We start from the raw sequence: 24,529 nt of genomic DNA on the forward strand, positions 1-24,529 counted from the left end.
CCGGCCGCCGGCCCCGCACAGCCCCCTGCCGGCCTAGGTGAACAGAACCCCAGACCAGCAGCAGGCTGAGCAGGCCGGTGGCATAAGATCAACATTTTAATTTCATTTTAAATGAAGCTTCTTAAACATTTTGAAAACCTTGTTTATTTTACAATACAACAATAGTTTAGTTATATAATATACAGACTTGTAGAGAGAGACCTTCTAAAAAATATTAAAATGTATGACTGGCACGCGAAACCTTAAATTAGAGTGAATAAATGAAGACTCGGCACACCACTTCTGAAAGGTTGTTGACCCCTGGTATAGACCAAGCCTAACTGCCAATCTTGCTAGCTGCCTTGCATAAGCTGATGCATGCGCAAGCCTGGGCCCCCAAGGACGTCAGTGGAGCTCTGTGCAGGTGTCTGCCCACCTAAAACAACTTGCAGGATTAGGACCTAACATCTTCCATTTGAAAATCCTGCCATTTATTCAGGCTTCTTCCTGCTGGGATGTAGCAGAACCTTGCTCATCTGCAGAGTTATAGTTGTCATTAAAAACCTGGTTATATTTTCCCCCATCTCTCAGCCATGATTTAATGCAGTTACTGAGATTTCATCATTACAATGCACACACAGCGCAATGCACCCTGACTAGTCTACCATACATTACAAATGATATAAACTAAACTACAAACTATAAAAATCAACAGAGTACATTTACGGGAGGCAACATCTCCCCTTTTCAGAGCTGTGCTTCTTCGCTTCTTTGATCATGCTTAAAATACCTTACCTCAAACTTGGGTCACCAGCACTACATTGTGCCATCAGGGGAGTTCTGCTTAAAAACTGATGTTGCATTATAGCTGCCATTTATTAGTAGTAAGCTTCTACCTTAGTTGCCTTTCAATAAAAAAAAAATTGCTATTATTCATGGATACCAAACAAACATCCAAGAACAATTAGTTAGAATTACCTGATATACTTGGATTTATGCCAAAGAGCACAGGATAAATGGCTGTCATGGGTATTTGTCATTTAAAAGTCTACCAACAAAACAGCAGTGCATTTTTCTAGCTCATTACAAATCAAGATCCAAATCTTGGGAAGACATGTGTACATGCTTAACTTCACATACTGCAAGTAACCCCATTGATTCAACGGGACAAACAGAACGTAAAGTAAAGCACTACGTCTGCATAGCCCAAAAAACCTCTACCGTCCACATCCATCTCAGCCCTCTCCAAATACTCTTCTTTCCGATTATATGAGAGGGGAAAATCAGGTGTTACTTGTACTCAGATTTGGTTATGGCAATAAACTCTACCCTACATTAAACTCCTTCCACTGGAACTCTCTCCAAACAGGGCATAAGTTACTGTTCCAAATGGAATCTGATCAGCATTCAGAGCTAAATGTTTGCGTCTGCTCAATGTTGTTATATAAGAATTCATAGTCATCTGGCATGCAGAACTGTTATTGACATCAGAGGAAGCTATCTACCCTGAACAAGTGCAGTTTATGCACCAGTGCCTATGGAAAATCCCTGTGTGTCCTAAATTAGGGAGACACACTTACATGATTTTGAAAGAGAAGAATAGTACCTTTAGTATCATTAGTCAACTCACTAACATGATGCAGATGGACGATTTTGGGACATGGAGCCTGAGTAAAGTGGATATTGAATTCTCCTAATAAGATTGGTGCACTCTGCTCTTCATATTTGTAAGTTTATATAAAATGTCATAAATGTAGGTATAAATAATAAAGAAACATTTCTTGCGGTTTGAAATAATCCATACAAATCCTATCACAACAACAGCCTCTCCAAATTTTACCCCTAGGGTTTCTGAGAACTCTGTCCAATAAAGAGTACAATAATTTCATCAGGCAAGAACCAGAAAGGCAGGGTGGTAACTGGATTTGGGAAGTAAATGGTAATGAAACTCTGCACATGCAGCTCTTCAAACTGGCGGTGATTTGATAAAAATGGAAAGTGTAAAGTCATTTTAGGCACATTTTTCTACATCTTTCAGAGAGTTAAAATACTTTAAAAGTGATTGCTTGAAACCCTGGGCTTTCTAATAACAATCTCTTTATGAGCTAGACAGACAGACATTACTGGGAGCATTTCTAATCACGCTTGGACCATGGGCTCAATCCTTCCTCATTCCTTACTCAGTCTAAACTCCCATTGGCTTAACTGCCATACGTCCCTTGGTGGAATTTTAACAGCCTCAGTTGGCACTTGGGCAGCCTCCTCAGAGATAATGAAGACTGAACTAATTTATTTTCTTACTCATAGGGGTGGCCTTTCTAGGCAGAAGTTGAGATGTACTGGCAGGGTGGTATGTGGAGACTTGTACTTCCGCAGCCCACCTTGTACGTATTCTATAGATTAACAGGGGTTTTAATATTATTTGTGTTGCAATAGCACCGGGAAGCCCAATTGAGAACAGAGCCCCATTTGATTAGGCACTGTCCATATTGTTATATACTCAGGTACAATCTAGACTCATAAGCAGCTGTGCCATTCTTGTCCTGCAGCCTTGGGTGCCTTACGATGTCTTGTGGAAAGAGTTTCCAGCTGGGCTCCTCACAAGCAGACTTCTAGCTTGCAAGCCACACTCTGAATGTTTGTATGAAACTGCAGCCTGCCAGCCACACTTGGGTTACACTCTGGCTCTCACCAGTCTCGGTTATACTGCAGACCCCAACGTACTCCCGGTCTTAGACTTCCCCCCAGAAACGTACGTCCTATACTGCCCAGCCCTCCCCTGGCCAAGACAAGTCCATTATTCTTGACTAGAAATAACATGCACACATCTTGCCACCACAAACGGAGTTTCCCAGACACTTCAATTTAATTTAAACACACTGAATTAGAAAAAGGGCACATCCACGCTACATATTTAAGTTGACCTGAGTTAGGTTGATTTACAGCCACCGCATTAATTACCGCAGTTTTGCACATCCACGTACCCTCCTTCTGTCAGTGTTGTGCATCCTCAGCAGGAGCGTTTCCACTGATTTAAGAGGGGCAAAGTGGGGGGTTGCTCCCTGGGATCTTGGCTCCCGGCTCCCCACTGGGAGCCTGGGTGGCAGCCCAGCTGGGGGTCAGGAAGGCTCTAGCTGGAACGCCCCACCTGGCCCAGGATGACCGCCTGTGCTGTGAGTCTGGCACATAGTTCACAGCAGGGAGCCTACCAGCCTTACTTGTCAGCTTCACGGCTGCAGCAGGGAGCTGTAAAATTGACAAGAAGGACAGTCCACAGCCCACGTAAGTATATTGCCCTAACTACACTGATATAAGCCCTATGCCGCTTGTGGAGGTGGACTTAGTATGTTGCTGTAGTCAGGGCCAGCTCCAGGCACCAGCCCAGCAAGCAGCTGCTTGGCGTGGCCAACGGTGAGGGGCGGCATGCCCAGGTCTTTGGCAGCAATTCGGCGGCGGGTCCCTCACTCCTCCTTGGAGCGAAGGACCCGCCGCCGAATTGCCGCCAAAGACTGAAGCGGTGGCGGTAGAGCTGCAGATCGCGACTTTTTCCCCATCCCTTCTTTTTTTTTCTCCCTTCATTTTGCTACTTGGGGCAACAAAAACCCTGGAGCCAGCCCTGGCTGTAGTAGGGCACTTACACAGGCGGGAACAAGGCTGTAGTGTAGACACTGACATAATTATGTTGACATAAGCTGGGAATAGAAACTAGGTCTCCTAACCTCCTGTCCAGTAGACCATGTCATATAGGGCCGTAAACATGCCATCGTTCATCAGCACTAAACTCACTGCACTACTTTCGGAGGTTAGGGATTTTAGGGGAAAGCTCTAGCACCAGAGGAAATAAATGGAGAGCCAGATCCTTCGCTCTTATTTATATCAGAGCATGAGGACCGCACACTGCCATCACCTCTGTCCAATGCCTTCGCCAAAAGATACAAATGTTTTCAGAATCCTTAGACCAGAATTATTCAGAAAAATATGGTAGGTAGTCTCCAAATGGACAGGAAAGTGCTGGTTTGACATTAATCTATGTTATCTACTATCAGGTACAGCATGAACTCTGCATTCAATAAAAATAAGTCTAGAATCACTCTACAGCTGGCCCACATTCAACTGACAAATATCCAGCTCTGCATTTCTATGCAGTAAACATGCACAGCAGCTTCTTTACTACTCAATTTCATTGGGACAACATTTTTCCTACTTTACCTGTTTTGTTTTTTGAACATACATTACATATTTCTCTTTTTCATTTTATGTTCTTCCCTCAGACATATACAAGAATAAATCATTCCTTCTATGTCTCTAATATGATTTTGTCACATTCTAAAAGGTCAGAGCATGTAACTGGTAATAGAGAGAGTGAGAGAGAGAAAATTAATGTTTACAGAGGATCGAGTTAGAGGAGTATCATCATGCCAGTTTCAGACTTTATATTTATATTGCCTTTCTACAAACCTTTGCAACAGGAAAGTAATTCATAGGTGACCTAGCAAGTAGAGGTGTGCAAATCTCTCTTTTTTTGGTTTGCTGGCAGTTCCAAAAAAGTTTCATTTTGTTAGATACAAAATGTTTTGTTCAGATTTCGAGCATTTTAAATTTAGATAAGATTGCAGATTTCTGAACAAAAAGTTGTTTTAATCAAAACATTTTTCTTTAAAAATATTGAGATAAAACATCGTCTTTCTGAAAGTTTTCTCCCTTTTTTTTTTTTTTTGAACTGAAACTATTCAGCAAAACTGACCTGAATTCACAAAAAACATGTTGGTGTCACCAAAATCTGCATTTTTTTTCCCAGCTCTACTGGCAACGGAGACATGTACAAGCTTACAAGTAGATACATTTTCACTGTTTGCTCTTTTGTCATTCCCTTACTTGTGTTGATCAAGTGCAATACACAACTAACCCTGATTTGTATAAAATACTACATGCATTTGAATTATGTAGTTATCACTAATGTAATATATTTTGTTTAAACCAGTGGCTCTCAACCTTTCCAGACTACTGTATCCCTTTCAGGATTCTGATTGGCCTTGTGTACCCCAAGTTACATCTCACTTAAAAATGATTTGCTTACAAACTCAGACATAAAAATACAGAAGTGCCTCAGCACATTATTACTGACAAACTTCTTGCTTTTTCATTTTTACCATATAATTATAAAATAAAGCAACTGGAATATAAATGTTGTACTTACATTTCAGTGTATAGTATATATACACACACTATACTACAGAACAGTATAAACAAGTCATTGTCTGTATGAAATTTTTATTCAAATTGACTTCACTAGTGCTTTTTATGTAGCTGGTTGTAAAACTAGGCAAATATCTAGATGAACTGATGTACTCCTGGGAAGACCTCTGTGCACCCCTAATTGAGAACCACTGGTTCAAATTATATAGTTCCCACGGATGGCTAATTTAAAACATTACTTTACTTTTTCTTTGTCATATCCATACTTGACAACTCCCTGAAGAGCTTGGATAGGAGAGAAGTAGAGGCAGCCGTTCCCACTTATAAACATACTAGCCACGTGGAAAGGAGGCATCTGGCCCAGGGCAGAGTAGGCGGCCATGGCCTAAGTCCTAAAGACAAGAGTGGTTGGAGGCATGGGTAGCTCTTACAGAAACCTCTCCATGAAAACTAGCAGGGGAGGGACAAATACCAACACTCTCCCTCTGAGCGAACCTGCATGGTTCCATTCACGTAACCCACCTGAAACACACTGCAAGACTTGTGTCGTCTTGGCTACTTCTGAGCCATCGCCTATTCTTTCTTGCTTCTTTGGTCTATTATGGAGTTAGTTAACTCATTGAAGAAACCAACTGGATTTTTCTATTATTCAACTTATACCCTTGGGACATCACTTACAAACTTAACTGAGTATCCAGTGTTAAATGGAAAAAAAATGGATGTTTCTCTGTTTACAGCAAAGTGACTTTTATGGACATTGTTCCTAGTTAGAGGCACTGATGTATTTATGCTAACAGTTTTGGATACTGAGGTGACCCTGGGGCAGTGCTAGGGAGGTAGGCTGAGAAGAATTATCCTACCTTTCTAATTCAGGAATGAGGCGAACAGAGCTGAGCTGGTATTAAGACAATAAGATAAGAAAAGAAGCTTAAAACTAACAGAGACTGACTGACAAGCAGTGCAGCTGAGTCAAACAATCTACATGCTTATTCCATCTGACACTAGGCACTCGAGATCCTAGCAGCACTTTCTACCAAGCCGTAATCTCTTAATTGCACATTCAGGAATCTTATTAGAAAAAAAAATTACAGTAATCAAAAGAGCAGATGAAACAAAAGCATGAAGGAGGACCTGAACATCAGCAAGAATGAAACAAGGACATGCTTTGGCTAGGTGATAGAAAACAGATTTCAACACATCAGTGAGGAATGGGATTCAAATAACAGAGAGAATGTGTCTAGACCCCTGTGGTTAATTGATCTGTTTAAATGGATTTAATGTTTGTCAATGGTACTGGATTGATGGCCCTGTGAACCAAATTTCTCTAATTTTATCCATTTATTTCTATAGCAAAGATGCATCTGTTCAGGGATGTCAGCTGCCTGCTATCACATACAGTGTTATGATGGGGTCTAGCAGAGCCTCCAGGGAGATCCTAGCAGTATGGTGGCACTACTACTCCTCAGCATATGCTCAACATTCCTCAAGTGGTATGTGACCAGGATTCATCACCTAATTTGATTCGCTGGTTGTATCATTAGCTTCTCCAGCTTGGGCTGGGTACTGATGGGGAGTGCAATGTGAATGCTGATCCCTGACCCCCATTGCTGGCACTAGTGCTCCTTGATTGCAAGGGTGAAGCATCCCAATCAGGAGGCATGCAGCACTCTACAAGCACAAGATGGTGCATACAAGACTATGCATCACCGGCAAGATCATTGGGAGCTCATGATACATTTTCCCACCAATAGTGCTTACAAGCACTGTATAATATGTTTCCTTCATGGCTTCCTGAGGCATTCTGCCTGGATCCACAATGGGCAGAAAGAATGTTCTAAACTCCATTACTCAACCAGTACAACACTGAATCCAGATTAGTGCTACTCAGATAGCTGTTACAGGAATAATTATAATCAGTGCTCTGGTGAAAGAGTTAATGAGATGGTTGTCTAAAGCCATTGTCTATGAGCTACAAAGCTTGCAGAAAATATCTGGCATATCCCATACAAATATGTGGTAGAAGAAACGTTAAGACTAATTACTGGTTCTTCAGCGTATGAAGGACATCTAAATCTATTTACTAATAGTGAGGAAACCTTCACAGATTACGGAGTCATGTTATAAATAAAGAAGCCTTTGTGACATGGGAGATAACAGATTTGCTGGAGTAAATCTGAAGCCATTTTACAAAGACATAATTTTACTACTGTTGGAGTCTATAGAAGCTAAACTAAGAGAAACAGTAGCACATTAGTCACCCAATGTCTCAGAAGTGCCCAAGGAGGGCAGAGTGGTAGACTGTGTTGAAATATGGTTCGTTTGAACACAGGAGTACCTTTGTGAAATTGCTATGGGCTATCATATTACAATTCTGTCTGTTTAAAAATGCTCCCATATTGGTCTCTCCGCATGTGGTTACTATTGTTTGTTCAGAATTCAAAAGCCACTGGTGTGGAACAATACACATTATAAATGGGCTGCGATATATTTTTTCCAGTCTAAAAATATCTCTAGATACTGTAGATAGGAGTTTAACCTTTGGCAAACAATTCATCTTTGCCCTAATCAATTAACTATTCGTTTTCTGGCTTTGACAAAGTATATAGAAATAATGGGAGTACAAACTCTGTATATACAAAGAGGGTACAACTTAGGAAATACTCCACTGGAGCAGTCCGCTGTTGGGGGGAGGAGGGGTTTCACCCCTCCCTGGGGCGGATAGAAGCCCGGCCGCCCTACTACCTAGGGTGACAACAATAGTTCCGGACTCAGACCTCAGGCAGGGGCTTAGCAAGCAGTTCAGTTTATAGAGCCCAGGCCCTGGATCAGGGCGGGGCAACACACACTGGTGCAGAGCTCAGACCCTCAGGCAGGGGCTGAGCAAGCAGTTCAGTTTATACAAGGTAAGAGGCCCAGGCTTCTGGACCTGAGCGTTGGGGCAAGGGGGAGACAGCCACCCGTGAGTGGGGTGGCAGGGGGGACGCAGGCCCGCCCACTCCTCTGCCTCCCAGCCCGGGGCCCTAACAGCAGCAGACAGCCTGCTGCTGTGTCAGTGGGGATCCTGGCTCCAACACACTGACATTGGCTCTGGTTCTGCTGCAGCCAGACTGGGGTCGGCTGCCCCCAGGCTACTTCCCAACTCCCCCTCGGGGCTTACCTGGGTGCTGGGGTCGTCCTCCGCGGAGTCCAGGTGCATGGGTTCGTCCCAGCTGGGGCTGGAGGGTAGGCTCGGCAGCTCCTCGGGGTAGCGAGCGGGGGGGCCCCGGCAGCTCCTCTGGGTAGCGAACATGGGGAAGTTCGGGCCACTCTGGACGTCTACCCTGGGTTGCAGGAGTCTCCCAGTCCCGAGCTCCCGGAGGGACGTCCGCTCGCTCCGGCCGCTGGGGCCTCACTGAGCTCGGAGGGCCCGCCTTTACACTTCCGGGTCGGCGCTTGACCCTTTGCGGGGCGGGCTCAGAGCTCTGTAGCTCCACCCAGTCCGGCCTCCAGCTGGGTTCTTCGTCCTCCGGGGGGGGCTGGGAACCAGGCTGCCCTACTACATCCATCTATAGGGATGTTAAATACCACTATACCATCTATAGGGATGTTAAATTTTCACCCTTTTGTTAGGCATCCTGGAAACACTGATGGCTAATAAGCAGATTTAATTCCCAGATTAGATCCATATCTCCAAACTGTAATTTCATTTTTGTAAATTCAGCTGCTTAAGAGAATGAAGGTGAAAAGTGTGATGGGCTGGTGATGTAATTTCAAGAACAAAATTACAGGAATGATGAGAAGGCTCCAGAAAATAAAAAACCCCAAAACTAATAATTTCCCATCCTCCCGACTCATAGGTGCCTCTGGGTCAGGAACTGGAACAGGCAGGAAACTATCCATCTTACTTATGTATTTATTATGAAAGCATTCTCACGTACTAGGTCTTCGTCACCATAGTAACCAAGCACCTATGTGCCTGGGTATGCACTTTTGATACTTGAAGTTTAGTGCATTGGTTTAGCTTCTAACTAATTATAATAATCAAATATTATCAATTATGACTGAATGCAAATTTAATTGTTGTTCCTTTTTAATGTAATATTTTGTTGTTTGTTCAAAGTGAATTAGCACAGTGGTCTTAGAATAGTTTGCCCAACAACATTGTCCCTTTAGAATTGCTCTCATCCTGCAAAGTAAGTGCTATTAAATAACAGAGGAACTTGCAGTATATGAGAAATTATGAAGAACTAGGACTTTATATAATTCAAAGTCCGTAACAGACCATATTAATGGGTCCCCTGCTAGTCAAACTGTCCCTTATGGGCTGTGGCATCTCACTCATGTGAGCAGTTACTCACTCAACGGGACTGCTCATGTAAGCAATATGAGTAAGGGATTCACAATCTGACCATATGAATGTAGATCCTTCTCTTCCTCCCCCACCGTAAACTGATCCACGTTTCTTTCAGTCATATTCGTTATTTGTAAATATTGGCCAAATAGTTTGGATGAATAATTTTCAGGTTATGGGTGAATTCACATTAGTTTGTGAATTGATCCCATAATGTTGGGAGTTTGTTCCTTTAGTGTAATTAGTTAAAAAAAATGTAGGTGAAGATTGGATTTAAAAAAAAAAAAAAAAAAAGGGTCTATACTCCTAAACCATTGACAATGCATTTGAAAACAAAGCCTTTTTTGGGGGGAGGGGGGGAATCTAGAAAGTCTACATTAAAAGAATGTACAGCCAACATTTGGATGCCCTGGGCAATCTGTTACAAATATACTAATAAACAAAAGAGACCTTCATGTAAACTCTTTGGGAAAGGGATTGTCTCTGTTTGTACAGTGCTCAGTATAATGAAGCCCCCATAATATTGAGGCCATTGGGAGTTCCCATAATATAACTGTTCAGTAACAACAAGATAACATTAATGTTAATACACTCCACAGAATCCCCACTGGACTCTTAGAACACTGTTACCCATAGCAAACTCAATTCACTTCTATTATTTATTGAAATAGCCACGAGTCAGGGTTTGTTTTTATTATGGAACCAAATGAACTAAAACAAGAAAAGAGGTAGTAACCAGACCTCTAAGATGGGCTAGCCAAGAAAGCCAAGGGTTCTTTGTGTCCTCCTGCATCTGCCAAGTGCCTGACTTCCTAAAGGCACTCCAGGCTGGTATTCTTGGAAATACCACCTACAGATAATAGCTCATCTCGGAAGACAATCGAGTGACAGAGAATCAGCATCTGTAGTATCTCAATGTCATTTCTGGAAATACAACCCCTTTTGCACAGTTGTGCCGCCAACATGAGTTGCAAAAGGGTGAAACTCATTCAGTTGCAGAGTTCTACAGTTTGGTTACCAATACACTTAGCTCCCTACTCTCTCCCAAATTACTCACATTTTGCCAGAACAGTTCACTTACTAATCTGTGTTACATATTTAGGAAAAGAATGATGACTCTTTGCCCAATTAAACTGAATACAAGAAGCTATGGTACAACCAGTGGAGTGTTGTTAAAACAAAACATAAGCTTCCAACTGATCTCACTGATGATCAGTAATCAGACATAGCATGTTTCTTACTTGCAGAGAGTGAGTAGGCATTCAGTTACTGTTTTAAATTAAAAGTAACTTGGTTAAGATATTGGTTCAATGTAAATAAATTGAATGCGTTTTGTAGGAGTGTCTTGGATGAAACCTTAAAAACCACAGGTCCAAGTGTCAACTGAATAAAGTATTAAATATGCCCTTTGAGGCTCACAATATACACAGACTGAATCTATTTCCCCATGTTAAGTATCCTCACACTTCTTGTCATCTGTCTGAAATGGCCAATCTTGATTATCACTAAAAAATTTTTTTTTCCTCTTGCTGATAATTGCTCATCTTAATTAGCCTCTTAGGGTTGATATGGCTACTTCCACCTTTTCATGTTCTGTATATATAGATCTCCTTACTATATGATCCATTCTATGTATCTGATGAAGTGGGCTGTAGCCCATGAAAGCTTATGCTCAAATAAACGTATTAGTCTCTAAGGTGCCACAAGTACTCCTGTTCAGTTTTCAGAGAGTGAGTCATGTTCATACAATCTCCAGTTTCGCATGAAATTGTTCTCAATTATAAATCACGAATTTCAGGGAGGGGGAAGGAGCCTAGGAGATCTGGATCCTTACTTCCAACTCTATCTCAGACTTCCCATGTGGCCTGGGCAAGTGATTTAACCTAAGATTATCCATTAATAAAGTGGGGGTAACAGTACACATTTCTCTCAAGGGAACTGGGAGGCAGAGTTCATTTGTAAAACTTGAGATCCTTGGATGGACAGGTTATACAATGCGATCCATTCTTATTTATGTGGGCTAGTCAGCTAATAATAATAATAATAATAATAATAATAATAAACAGCACCCTCAGTAATTCCAATAAGACTGGTGTGGAATGAGGGACTTCAGCTTTTTTTTTTTTTTTTTTAAATGGGAATAATGTGGAGTAATGAAAGCATAGTAAGGCCCAGAGCCTGCTAGTCATTTTGCACAGGTGACAGTGAGGCTGATGCTCCACGGCACGGCCAGGTCAGTTCTTCACAGATTAATTTATATTAGCTGAACCAAGCTACTTCTATTTTCCCAACCTATGATTTTAATTCCAAACACTCTGCTTTTTTCTTAAAGCCCCAGGCCCTGGAATCACATGAGAATCTCACCTTTCATTTTTTAAAAAGGTTCATTTGTTCCACATCCATGAGGGCTAGCAAAGTTTGAAAATGTGAACATTAAAGTCCTCCAAACCCATCAGGCAAATACAAATATCTAAAGCATATGGTTTCAGTGAAGTCTCATGACATTTTGTGGCACAGATCATGGGGTTTTTTTTAAACATTTGTGGTTGGCAATGTTGCAGCTTGAATCTTCTTTTCATAACTATTTATTCAATTCAACTATAAATCCTCTGTAATTTGATTTTTCAAACCCCAAAGCTGTCATCTCCAAGTCTTTCTGCCAGGAAATGGAAGAGCATTTGTCTCCTAGATGTTGACTATAAGATAACAGTGGGTATCAGAGTGGTCAAGGCCACTTCCTAGGTCACTAAAAGTTTGCTGTCTAGTGGAGCCAGCTGAAAAATGCTCTTCTGGTACAAAGGGACTGAAGAATCCTACAGAAAATCAGTAGCACCTCCATTAAAGTGCAGTCTCTTGCAGTGAAGAATTTGCAAAACTCACAGGGAAGCAACTTTTTCTACCACAGTTAGTTTCTAGTCTCTTGTAACAGGTAACTCTATAGCCTGGTTTGAACCCTCGGATATATACCTGATATCGCCTTCTGTTTTACAAGACTAGTATTTAGTCTCCCCAAATGTTCATACTTTCTATAGTGGCAAAGTATGACCAGGCTACACATATTGCTGTCTTGAACGAAATCTCTAGTGTTTCCTTCTTCAGTGCTGTTCCACATGAGAGAACGCTTCTCCTTTGGTAACGGCTTCTTGACATACTAGTCCTGCCTTTCTACTTCTTTAGTTGTTGCCGCCTCAGTTAAGTTAAGGTGATGAATTCATGAAAGACAGCTTTGTCTTGTGATTTGAGCAATGAACCAGGAGCAGGAAACTACCGAGTTCTGATTCTAGCTCTATCTATCATGTAAGTGGCCTCAGACAAATCTATTAACTTCTGATAGGAAAATCCTGCCCTCAACTGCTCCAGTGTCAATCCAGAGTAACTTCTGTCCCTCGACAAGTCATCACGTCAAGGTGAATCTTAGTGTAGCAAAGACTGAGCAGTTGTTCTAGTGAGTCACCCAAAAGACAACAACATACAAAGTTTTAAAGCATATTGTACACATGCTCAGTTACTTAGGCAACTGAGTGCCCTGACACTAGTTAAACAAATTAATAAAGTTCTGCAAGATGTCAAGGAAAAAGTCATTTAACTAATTTCCCTAAATTAATTGACAATGTTATCAGCATACATCAAAATCTTATTAAAATTCAGCAAACTTGGATACAAAACTTCTGGTTTCACATATGCCCAACTTAAAATTCACAACGTACTTTGTATAGATGGTAAAATTGCTAAGAGGAAACCAGAGGAGGCAGATAGCATCACTTATTGCATGCTATACCAGCTTTTCCACAGAACATTGAATCTCTCTTCATTGTTAGAGTTAACATGTTCTCCAGGAACAAAGCATCATTAGAAAAATCCAAATATCTCCTCACCCAAAATAGCTATTCTCCCAAGAAAGAAAAGTATTGAGACAGGATATGCAGTAAATATCTAATTTAGCCATTTGACTTGTTTGGAGAGAGAGAGAGAGAAGCCATGGCAAACATAGCCAACTGGACAGTGCTGATAATTATTCAGCATAAGCCAAACCAACCAGATGGGCACTTTGAACCGGTTAGAAGGACAGGTGGTCGTAGTGCTTTCATATAACTATCCTCAAAGCACTACATCCAAAGAACAGTGCCAACTGATAGCGTATTATTACAAGAAAACCCACTTTCAGAGAGCTTCATTCTGCCAGTTTAACTCCTGTTAAGTAGCACTTATTCACAAAGGGGATGAAAAGTCCAGCAGGAGGTAATATCTGCTAATGAACAGCTAGTGTGGTGGACTTACTGTCCCAGGAGGAGGGTGGGTAGGGAAATAGCTTGTTGCATCCTACCTCAAGGCCTGAAAACAACCACAAGCTCTAAATTCATTGAACCTAATGCTGCTTTGACCTAGAAGTAGTCATACCCTTTACACAACAGTATAATCACTCACAGCCTCATGGTGTTTCTAAAACAAAACATTTGTCGCAACAGGAGAAATTTAATCTCTGACCTTTATTTACGTTTCTCCCAATTCCCCAAACAATCAGCCTGCAACTGGAACAGGGAGATATTGACAGGTTGATTTCTATTCCCAAACAATGGAGAGTCTGTCACTCCTCCTCCTCGCCGGTATATTGACATCAGTGTGGAATTACAAGGTCATGTTGATTTGCAGCCCCTTGGGGGTTACAGAAGCCACAATCATCTGTCATAGCCCTCAGCATTCCATTAGAAGCTTGCAGATCTCTCTCCAAATTTGCTAGTATGGCGAACCTCTGTAGAGGAATCTCATTGCCCACAACAGGAGAGAGAGAGAGAGTCAGTGGAAATTAAGTTTCCAAGAGGCATGAGGAGATAAAGTTATCACTTGTGATCTGTTAGATAAGCAGAATTATGTTACACTCTCAATTTTTATTTAATTTTCTAAAGACAATGTGGGGATCCTTGCACAGTCAGTTGGAAGTGGGACAGTGGCACTGATCTGAGAATAGGCTGGTTAATCAAGGTACTTTTGATGTTCCCCATCCCACAGTCACAGAGCACATCTGTGATGGATTAGGATTATAAGAACAGCCATACTGGGTCAGACCCCCATCTAGCCCAGTATCCTGTCTTCTGACAGTGGCCAATGCCAGGTACTTCAGACTGAATGAACAGGTAATCATCAAGTGAGCCATTCCCAATCTTCTGGCAAACATCCTGACTAATAGCTATTGATGGACCTATCCTTCATGATTTTATCTAGTTCTTTTTTGAACCCTGTTATAGTCTTGTCCTTCGCAACATTGTCTGGCAAAGAGTTGCACAGGTTAACTGTGTGTTGTGTGACAAAATACTTCCTTTTGTTTTAACCGGCTGCCTATTAATTTCATTTGGTGACCCTTAGTTCTTCTGCTATGAGGAGTAAATAACACTTCCTTATTTATTTTCTCCACACCAGTCATGATTTTTTAGACCTCTATCACCCCCCCCCCCATCATCCCTTTTCTTTCTCTCCTTATATGGAAGCTCTTCTATACCCCAAATCATTTTTGTTGCCCTTTTCTGTACCTTTTCCAATTCCAATACATCTTTTTTGAGATGGGGTGACCACATCTGAATGCCGTATTCAAGATATTGATATACCATAGATTTATACAGCAGCATTCTGATATTTACTGCCTGTCTATCTCTTTCGTAACATTGCTAGCTTTTATGACTGTCGCTGGCCGTAGAGTGGATGTTTTCAGAGAACTATCCCTAATGACTCCAAGATCTTTTTTTGAGTGGTAGCAGCTAATCTAGATACCATCATTTTATATGCACAGTAGAGGTTATGTTTTACAATGTGTATTACTTTGCCTTTATCAACACTGAATTTCATCTGCCATTTTGTTGCCCAGTCACCCAGGTTTGTGAGATCTCTTTGTAACTCTTCATGGTCCGTTTTGGACTTTACTATCTTGAGTAGTTTTGTATCATCTGCAAATTTTGCCACCTCACTGTTTACCCCTTTTTTCCAGATCATTTAGGAATATGTTGAATAGGACTGGTCCCAGTATAGACCCCTGGGAGACATCACTGCATACACCTCTCCCCATTCTGAAAACTGACCAAGTATTCCTGCCCTTTGTTTACTATCTTTTAACCTCTCTCTTAAGGGGCCATTCTGCTCTGAAGTATTTCTGTGAAAACAGCATTGTGGGACTCCATGTTCATTGCATCCGCAATTTCTCCATCAGAGGTGCTCAGTTTCCAGCAGCCCTCTGACTCAGAAGGGAAGGAAGTGGATTCTTTCCTTCTCACATATTGGGACAAATATTAGGACTTTAACAGGCCAAATTATACCTCCATTGATGGAGTGGCTTACCTGGTCTAGCATCATGTTGTTCAAGTCTCAGTTTCCCCTCCATTAGTGCCCCACTTTCTCCTCAGAAGTCAGCAGTCTCCCTCTGGCTGGGCAGCTGATTTGGGGTTTATCCCTTTAGTCAAACCAATGAATCCTCCCCTCCAGAGGCACAACCAAGTCCAGCAAAGAGTCCAAATCTTCCACCCGCCTCTTTTCTACAGCACTCTTGAAGGCCTGTCCTTCTCCCCTCTGCAGGCCATGACAATTTTCTGTCCGAGGACTTCCGTCGGCTGCAGGAGTTTTTCCACTGCCATTTAGTGTTAGCATTAGAGAGCTCAGGGCATGCCTCTACTCAAGGTTCTAGCCATGGGACTCTATTCTGTGGGCAGCTGGCAGCTGTCATACTCCAGGATGCATGCTTCTGTGCTTCACAGGGCCACCTCCTCCAAAGCTTTGCTTGCCAGCTTTCTTCTTTCCAGACAACCCATCTCAGGACCCTTCTCCCTAGATCATTTCCTGGCCCTTACCCAGAGGCGTAGCGAGCGCCCTCCGTACCCTCCAACCAGAGGGGGCCCCGCAAGGAAGGGGGCCCCTAAAAGTGGCAAAAAAAAATGTAAGGTATAACTAGGTAAGTGACATTTATTGACGCTATTGCACAATCCATGTCGGTTTTACTGACAAAACCGTGAAGTCATTATGATACATCATAATGCTATTGGCTACATCAGTTGTCTGTCGGTCAGTTTCGAATTTTAGTTGGACCCATTCAAAGAATGTGTATTTGCGTTCATAATGGCGGTCAGCGGATAAATGTTATTAATTTAGTTGTTTAGTTTTTTATCGTTTCCAACGCAGAAGCGTGCTTTGTGATGTCTAAGAGAATGTATAAGAGCGGAGCTAGTAAACGAAAGGCAGCAAAAGATGCCGAGAAGGAACTTGAGAAAATTCCAAAGTTGTCAACGTATTTTGCGCTGCAATCCAACGTACAGGTACAGGCACATGAAACGGACAGCGCTAGCAGCGACGAATCGTATCCAGAAGTATCCAGAAGTGCTTCAAGTGAGGTCGAAGGTGAAGCCAGTTGTTCTATTTCACGTCAATAAAACCAGCAAATTAATTCAGTCACCAGATGTGTCAATTGACGTACTGCAGGCAGAAGTCGGTGCTACAATGAAGTTTTTGGAAGACTATCGAAATACAGGATATAACTCTGTGGTCACAAATGCACGTGAAATAGCAGAGCATATGGGTATTGAGCAGGTGTTTCCAGAAACCAGGGTGCGACGTAAGAAGAGAATGTTTGATTACGAATGTGCTGATGATTCGAGTTGTCTTTCTGCCGAAGAAAAATTCAAATCGCAGTTCTTTCTTGTTCTCACTGATCAGCCCATATCTTCTGTTTCGTTGCGATTTGACCAACTCGAGGAGTGGTATAAGTTGTTTGGATTTCTGTACAACGCTAACAGCGTGAAGCAGTGTCACAGAGAAAATGAACTGGAGAATCACAGCAAAAATTTTGAAAGAAAAATGGGAGACATTGATGCCAACGAGCTCATAATGGAATTGAATCGTTTTATTTATGTCATCGAGAAAGAGAGAGGACTTGTCATGGCAAACAATTTTTTAACGTACATATACAAGAACAGCCTTCAGGAGATATATCCGAATCTTTGCATTTGCATCAGAATTCTTCTGACCACACCAGTTACTGTCGCTGGTGCTGAAAGGAGCTTCAGCAGAATGAAACTGATCAAGAATATCCTGCGCTCAACCATGACAGATGACAGGCTTTCTGCGCTTGCAGTTATCTCAATCGAAAACAAGATTGCCAGATCTCTGGACTATGACGCATTGATTAACCAATTTGCGGAGAACAAGGCTCGAAAGAAGCGCTTTGCGTAAATACGGAATACATGTACACTGTAGGCCTATGTATACATAATATGAACCCTGTATATTGTATAAAATAAATACCGCATTCCAGTTTCTGCATTGTAAGGGGCCCCGGACATATGTTCAGAGGGGGCCACGTTCTTTGTTGCTACGGCCCTGCCCTTACCCAATCCCTCTTCAGCTCATTTCCCCAGGTCCCCATGAGTCTGGTCTCTCCTTGAAATGAGCAGGCAGTTCTTGTATAGTCCAGCCTCTTTTCCCAGCAGGCCTCGTTGTAGGCTGTGGTCCCATTCTGGGGAATTACAAGTCTCAGATTGCCTCTGGTAAAGAGCCAGAATTTAGAGCAGAGATTGGCTGAATCCAGGCCTGACTCGAAAGGGACAGCTCACCTTATGATGATGCCTATGCAAGCCTCATTTTATTCAAATTGTGGCCTTTGATACCTTTGGGTAACTTTATTGCTAATGATTTAATAAATAGAGCTTTGTGGCAAATGAACATAAAAGACAAGAACAAAGCTGAAGCAAAATTCATTAAAAAGTTTGACTCTGAAGTGTTTTCTGAAACTTTTTTGCAGTATTTGCCCAGCTCCCATACTGAAAGAAGATTGTAAAACAAAAAGCCATGAAGGGGGGGAAAAAATCTGGTTTTGCAGGATTTATTGAAATCAAAACCTTTTAATATGTGGAGGAACTTGAGGCCTCCTCATGAAGGCAAAAGAAATTTGGGGGAAGCCAATGGGAGTTTGACATGCATTGGGAGTACAAGCTGTGGCCTATAAACAGTTACAGAAGTGACTTAGTGAACTGAGATGGAAGGTCAAATATAGCAAAGGAAACTGTTCATGATGATATGATCAAAGTGAGATAAGAGATCACAAATGGTCTGTGCACAGAAGAGGAAAATTCCAGTTACTCTAAATGACAACAACTCAGGAAAGGTTCCTGGACATACAAGAGAGCTATTTACTTCTAAAATGCTTGAGGAGAAAAAAAAAATCTGAGCTGTACTGGAAAAGAGGCAGTTATGATGGAACATGTAGGTACAAAGTGACCTTAGGGAATAAAGATTAGATACTTATAGGGAGGAGGAAGCTGTGTCTATATCAAGGAATGACATACCCAGTTTAATAACCACAGCATAGACCTAGTGACAAGTGAAATAAGCCAGGTCTGATAAATAAGATATATGGAAAATTTCCAAGGTTTAGTGATCAAGATAATGTGAGCTGTAATATTTTCTTGAGGGTGTTATTTCAAAGAAAGCAATTTAAACAGGTTTTTTTAAAATGGTTTAAAGAAGTGTGAATTGAAGAAAAACTGATTGTACTCAATTTGTCTACAACACTTGGAGTGTAAAAGTGGAAAGCATTTAAGTCCTGGTTAAAGAGTGTGTGCACTACACTCAGCTCAGTAACATCAGCTGAGTAATTTCAAATAGGCCAAATCATGCAGCCATTCAGGCACAATTCAGACTGAAATTGCTGGATTTGGGTTTAGTTATCTAGAGGAGTATGTACTAAGCATCACAAACCAGCATAGGCTGAAATGAGCGTTCATGTGAACAGATTAACAACATTCATGCAGTGGAGGACATTGACTACTAGGCCAAGGGGAGATAAAACAGCAACATCCTGAAGAAATGAGTAATGAATATTAAATAGAGCATCCTGACTTCGGGCTAAATTTGAGTTTGTTTGTTTAAGCTTAGACTGATTGACCCTTTTCCTTGCGTAGCGGCTGATTTACATTGACACCATCTGGCAGCATTAAGGAGCATTACATTCACACCTGTGTTACGGCTCCTTTACACTGCCAGAGCAATGGAGATGGGCTGCCTGATTTTGTGCTCAGGCATGGATTCTGGCAAAATAATGGCCCATTTACTCAGTGACACCAGCTACAGTTTGGAAGATGATCCTGAAGAAACCGAGCTTAATGTCATCATTTGATTCAATTCCACAATATCATCAACTTGAAAACAGGGCAAGAAAAGGCCAGACCTGAGCCTTCCTCTCTCTTTTTTCCATTGCAGTTTCCTGTTTCCTCTCTTATACCCTGGGGCCATGTCAGCTACGCACTAGTGAGAATGTATTTCTTTGTGCTGATGACAAAGAATTCAACCATCATACACTCCCTTAAAAAAGTAGGGGGGAGATATTTACAGTTAAAATTGACTAGTGGGGCATCTTTTCCTCTAGCTGGGTTTTTCTAAGTGCCTTAAATACATATAATGTATTTAAGTGGACACATAAGGGATCAGACATCCAGCTAGTATAAATCAACATAGGTTTACTGACTTCAATAGAACTACTCCAGTACGTTCCAAATGGTCCAATGTTCTCTGTGTCAGCTCCAATGTTCTCTCATGGTTATTATGGGAACCATTAGGTCAAACCAATGGGTTACTTCTTTAATTTGGTACACTGTAATAATTTGGCCACAAAACAGGTGCATGTTAGTGGAGCTAAAGTAGAATTTATGTGGCTTTCTGGCACAGTTGCCAATATTTGAGGTTTTCTCAGGGGACCATAGAGGCTAAGACTCTGTGAATAGCAAGGAAGTTGTGTGCAAAATATGGTGATTTTTTTGAAACTTTAAAATTACAACTATCTTATTAGAGACTCAAAAATTATGGTATTTTCAGGCTGTCCTGCTCTCTTGCCAGCCCAGAGGTCCACTCAGTACTTTCTTTACTCCTTAGGTAACATCACCACGTGATGTTTCATCACTAAAAGGCAATGCCAGAAAGACCCAGCAAAAAATATAAATATATAGATGTACAGGAGAGGCAGAGAATACTCGAGGTTTGGAGCTCAGAGATGCAAGCTGAAATCTAGAGATTTTCTCATTTCTACACCAGTCCTGGCAGGCTCAGGGAGCCTGCATCTGGAACAGCTCCGCCTCTCAACATAACCTGGCTCTCACTACCTCTTATTTCTTAGAGGGAAAATGTTGTAGCCTCCTACTGGGAAGCCCATAGGCCTACCATCTCTTCTGTGCCCAATGTGGACGTTTTATTCCTCTCCTGTGGTATTTTTTTAAACTCACTTATCCAGTGCCTCCTTGCTCCACTCACCCAAGGAACAGAGCTAGATCTGATGACACTGCCCACTGGCTTTTACTCAGCAGTGAAGAACAGCAGCTTCAAGTGACCAGCTTCAAGAGGTTTTTGGTTTTCTTCCAATCCCAGCCATTCAGTATAGATAGGGGACGTAGAGGAGAGCTACGTCTCAAGACTGTCCAGCTCATAGTAGTGCTATGTTTTGTCTGACAGAGTCTCAAGAGAAGTTTCCTCTACGGAGGGTGACCATATGTCCTGTTTTTGTTCGGACAGTCCACTTTTTAAGCTGTGTCCCAAATGTCACAATTTTTTTTCGCAACAATGGGCATTTATCCCATTTGCTGTTGCCTTAGGGGGCTGCAGAGGAAAAATGCTCGGTTTTGTCAAAATAGTTGTGATGTCCGTGATGTCAGCTTGGGGGGGTGGCCCCACATAGTGGGGCTTGGGTGAGCGGTAATGCCAGGTGGGGCTGGCCTGAGTCACCTAGCATCACTGCTTTCCCAGTGTCCCATTTTCACTGTAGGGAAATATGATCACCCTACCTCTAAGCCACATATTTTTTTCCTGACAATAGCAGGATAATCTACAAAGGGGAGAGACTGGAGAAGATCAGTTTTATAGGATATTATGCTCCCCCATCTGTATGAAGGTGCCCTGTTAAGTATCCCCAGCAGTGTTCTAGTATTTGGGCCATGATGCTTAATATCAACTCCAGATATTACATCTGCAAAACAAGGTTAAAAGAGACAGAGTATGAATGGAAAGCCATATGTCTATCCAGGCAATTTGAGAACACTGTTCCAACACTTCTACTTGGGCCACTCACTTTTTTTGTGAGACAGTCAAGGACAAATAAGAGAAACCAGTAACACTCCATTTCTGTACCTAGTATACAGGCAGAGTGGATAGATGTTGCTTTGCTGGAGCACTAAAATGGAATGCAGGAGATCTGGGTATGATTCCCAGGATCTGCCACAGTTAACCTCTTGGGCAGAGACCTGTTGTGTAAATTGCATGCTCAGATCTTTTTTTCAGATGACAGGATCGTCCTCCGGTTACCTCAAAACCAACTTCCCCAGCTGTGTGCTGTTCTGACCCAGGCTTCAGAGGACTCGATCCTGCCTGTGGACCCAATCCTACCCGAGCAACTCAGACAGGAGGTAAAAGCCTCCCTATGGGGCACTTTAAAAACAGACTTGGGCACTCTCCGGACAGAACCAATGTGTATAACCTTGAAGCCAGGCATTGTAATTCCTCGAATTCGTCAGTACCCCATCCCCCAAGAAGCTTTGCTAGGCCTCCGGAACCTTATCATCACATTCCTGTGGTTGGGAGTGCTAGTTCGCACCAAGTCTCCTTTCAACACCCTCATTCTGCCAATCAGAAAACCTGACGTGTCAGGTTAGGATAATGTGAGCGATAGGTACCACGTTGTGTCTAGCCTGAACGACTTTATTCACTGCATGCAAGTCCTGGACAAATCGGTGTACTGGTTTTCCCTCTGGATCTGTGTGTGACAGTCAGCAGCGACCTCCGAACAGCTAACAGCCTTATAATAGCTGGCAACCATTAGGGGAAATTGGACACCTCACGGACACAGTAGCCTGAACTTTTGAACTGTCCTCCCTTATTGGTCTTGAGGCAGTTGAACCTGTTCCTAAGCCGGTTTTTGCTAAGCCGATTGCAGAAGTGCAGGGTTTGCTAACCACCAATCAAATGCTAACACGACCGAAGCCTGTGAGTGAATGTGTATAAAAGATTCTTGGTTTTTGTATGGAGTAGAGGCTTCGCACCAAGGTACAAAACTCTCCTTTCTTCTGCAGAATAAAGCAACCTTTCCTTATCCCTGTCTGGCTGTCATTGGCTCTCAGCTAGACGGACCCAACATTTCGGTAACATGGGTATGATTCCCAGGATCTGCCACAGATTTCCTCTCTCTGGCCTCAGTTCCCCATCTTAAAATGGGGATAATACTTCATTTGTTCTAACCATTGTCCATCTCATCTACCTATACTGGAGGTTCATCAGGGAGGGGCGGTCTCTTACTATGTTTTGGTATAGGGGTAGTCAATTTGGGGTGGGGGGTGGTGTCAGGATCCAAATTTCTTGGTCAAGGTATAGTCAAGATCCAGATTCCAGAGAAAATAATAAAAACAACAACAGCAATAACGATAATAAGTAAAGAAAAAGATTTTGTGGTCCATTCAAGAGCATCTGGCAGTCTGGATTTGTCCCATAGCCTGCCTATTGACTACCCTTGGCCTAGGACAATGGGGTCCTGAACATGGTTTGGGTCTCTGGGGAAGCCAGTGTAATACAAACATGTGCACATTATGTAATTCTGAAGTGGGCACCATTAAAACATGAGTATACTTTAAAACATTTTCCTATATTGACAGTGGTCGATACTGCTGCACCACAATTGCTGCAGAATGCCAAAGGTTAATAGTATGGAACCTACCATACTATTAAAAAGGAATTGGGAGGTGGAGGGTGAAATTATAAATAGAAAAATCTCTGTAAAATAAATAGGCAATATAGCTGGAGCCGGTAAAGGAACTGAACTTCAGAATTAAGGCCATGTTTCTATAATCCTTCAATTGTGTTTCATTATGAAAGCACACATGATGATGTAGGATGGACAGTAAGATCACTTATGGTTTTACGAAAGCCAGTTCCAAACACGTGCTGAACCAATAGGAAAACAATGTTGGCTAGCCTGCAGACTGTCTCATTCTTCAACTGCACAAAAACCTGGGAATGGCACTATATGAGAGCAATTTGTTTTTGTCATGATGCAGTCATCTAGAAATCGTATTTCGCCATCTGTTATTCGGCATCCTTCCTTTTCCTCAGGCACAGCACATATTGCCTTTATGCTGGAAGGAATTTAGGATTCTAGGTTGGCAAATGAGTTCATTGATCATAATGAAATATGGCAAAATATCAATAGTTCCTGTGCTGAGATATTATAAGGATTCACAGTGACAGGTTCCATGAACAGTAAAAAAAAATTCTGTTTCAACTTTTATTTGGAGTTTGATTGTCACCAGTGTAACTTAACTATTTGCAAAATTTAATTTTCTCCTACTAGTAAAGTACAATGTGGGGTCCAGCTGGAGAAAGCTTTAGCTACATGAGTACATGAGCTACTCATGTACGTAGGTCCACTGCTTAATACAACTATTTGACTCACAGGAAAAATCTTTACTCTTGAAAGGTTTGCATGATCTGGTCTCATATCTTCTAATTACGGGCAAAGGAGGATCCATTTCTACAGTGTCCTTTGACTCTTAAAAGGTGAAATTCACCCTTAAGCAGAGGACCAGTACAAGACCTATGCACACTGCATAGACCTTGTGTTGGTCCTCTGTCCGGGGATGAATTTCACTGTAATGGAGCCAAAATGTGCTCATAAGTTATTACTTCCACCACTTTTTTCATTTTCCAAGCCAGCAAAATCAGTTAGTAATAATGCCAAGAAAGAAAGGAATTTATTGCTAGATTAGTACTGAATACCTAAAACACTTGAAAGGAACTGCAGTCCAGATTCACTGAGGTTAAAATCTCTCTCCATTCACATTTTTAAAAAATGATTGGCCTGATTTTCAGAAGTGCTGAGTACCCACAGCTCCCATTGACCTGGCTGGGAACTACAGGTGCTCAGCACCTCTGAAGCCATCAGGTTACAGGGGACTAGCTCCGCAAGAAACATAAGTGTGACGTTTATCTAGAAGCCTTCAACACACGGAGTGGCACAGTGCA

This window comes from Chelonoidis abingdonii, chromosome 9 (genome assembly GCF_003597395.2).
Source record: "Chelonoidis abingdonii isolate Lonesome George chromosome 9, CheloAbing_2.0, whole genome shotgun sequence".
Classification (NCBI taxonomy): Eukaryota; Metazoa; Chordata; order Testudines; family Testudinidae; genus Chelonoidis; species Chelonoidis abingdonii.